At 66.3% G+C, this 2,055-nt stretch overlaps 1 pseudogene; it reads left to right on the forward strand.

Moving 5' to 3' along the window:
* The first annotated feature begins 757 nt into the window (after positions 1-757).
* On the forward strand, positions 758-1,296 carry LOC116813490 (myosin IC heavy chain-like; annotated as a pseudogene).
* The last annotated feature ends 759 nt before the right edge of the window (positions 1,297-2,055 follow it).

Raw genomic sequence — 2,055 nt, forward strand, 5'->3', positions numbered from 1 at the left:
GAGGGGGTCACGTTAGGTCAGTGCGGTTCTTCAAGTCGGACCCCAAGCAGGCAGCACCAGTCCCCAGGAGCCTAGGGCTCGGCCAGAGCTGCTCCCATCAAAGGGAACTGGGTGGGGCCCTGTTATCCAGACACAAATGTCTGCTGGGCCCCTGGGACCCAGGGTGTCCAAAGGTGGTTCTTTTCCTCCCTCAGAAACTTGGCCCAGGGCCTTTCCCAGCAAGTGCCTCCCCCTTCTCCCGCCCTCGGGTGCCCTTCCCAGGCCACCCTGGGGCGGGCCCAGCCACCCACTCAGTGAGGGCTTCAGCACGTGGCTGTGGGGGGCGGCGTGTTTCCTCTCCGCCCCCGCAGCTCTGCAGAGGGTGGTTTTCGCCCTCTCTTCTCCCCCATCCCCCGTGACTTCTTGTAAAAGGCTCCGGCGTCCCCACCCACCTCCGCCCTCCCGCAGCTGCCAGACCGGTGCCTGCCCCCGCCTCCCCCGGAGGCCGCGCTCTCTCCCCGCCCCTGGCAGCGGGCTCTGCTTCGAAAACTGTTGACTCAGAGGGTGGCCGGGCGGCCAGCGTCTGATGTCAGCCTGGAGCTGGGCCAGGGAGTGCAGGGCGGGCGGCGCTGCGAGCGAGGGAGGAAGGGTGCGGGGCCGGGCCGGGCCGGGTGGGCGCCCGCGGCAGGCGTAGGGGCTACGCTCGGCGCTCCCTGCTGCGCGCTCGGCCTCGGCGGCGGCCCGGGCGCCCGTGACTCAGGGTGCGTCACCGGAGCAGATGCCCGGGACGGTTGGAGGCTCCCGGGCTCCCGCTGACTCATCAGAAAGGCCTGCCGCGCGGCCCCGGGGGGCGGGGGAAAGTGGGGGACCGCGGGGAGCTGCCGGGCAGGCGGCAGCCGAGGTCGTTTGAGGCGCGCAGAGCCGGAAAACCCCACGGAGACGGCTGCGCGGGGGCGGGGCGATCGGCACTGACCAGGTCACCTGCAGCGCGGGCTGACGGCGGGCGACTGAAGGAGGGAGCAAGTCCCCCACCCCCAGCAGCCGGCGGCCGCTTCCGAAGCCTGCCCCCTTCCACTGCCGAGCGGCGCCCCGCGGGCCCCCAGCCAGCGCGCCCGAGGCGCCCCCGCCCCGTGTCGCTCGCGCTGCGTTATTGGGAGAAGGCGGTTCCTGAGCACCAGCGCGGGCCGCGGTGACACCCGAGGTCGCTGGGGTCTTCCCCCTCCCCTTAAGACTCTGGGTCTATCTGTGGGAAGAGCTTTCATTCCCCACCCCACTCTACGCCGACCCTCTCCGGGGGAGGCTCCACTGGCACTGTAGACACCACGTGCTGGGTAAAAAGGCCTGGTCCCAGCGCTTCCCTGTCACTGACTGCTAACCACAAGGAGCCGTGGCACTCAGGAAATGCGGCAGGGGGGCTGGAGAACTATCAGGAAGGGGTGTGGGCAGAGAAGAGGCTTCCATCCTGTCTTGGAACACGGACACAGTCCATGGCATTCAAAAGAGGTGGGAGGCTCCTCTGTGCACGGTGCCTTCCGCCCCGGGACAGGTGGAGGAGGGGATTTGACTGGTCCTCACCCTCTCTGCATTCATAGTCTCGGCACACCTTGGGCAGTGCGGCAAGAGGGCGCTGTGGAGTACAGGCACATACAGAAGCTGTGGCGAGGGCTTCCTGGTGGAGCTGGCAGTAGGGCAGGGACCTTGAAGAGGAATGATTTGAACAGATCGGAAAAGACATTCCAGACAGAAACAAATGCCTGAAACCCAAACCGAGAAGCAGGAAAGAGCAGACTGCGTTCTGGGAATGGCAGGGAGTCCAGTTTGACTGGAAGACCTGAGGCTCAGAGGTGCATCACAGCCCAGATGCAGATCACAGAGGCAGGCACAGTGGCCCAGGAGGACGGAGGACCTGGAGTCACGGGGTTCTGCCCGCTGCCCCTGGGGAACCGAGTCATGCCAGTTCCCAGACAGATGAATTCCTTCCAAGAATTCCACAGTCCTGCTCAGTCCCAGCCGCCAAGCCTCCTGGCCTTGGATGGCTGCTGTCTAATGCAGAGCCTCTTTCGTCCAGATTTCAAA

The sequence above is a fragment of the Hylobates moloch genome, unplaced genomic scaffold (genome assembly GCF_009828535.3).
Source record: "Hylobates moloch isolate HMO894 unplaced genomic scaffold, HMol_V3 SCAFFOLD_9, whole genome shotgun sequence".
NCBI lineage: Eukaryota > Metazoa > Chordata > Mammalia > Primates > Hylobatidae > Hylobates > Hylobates moloch.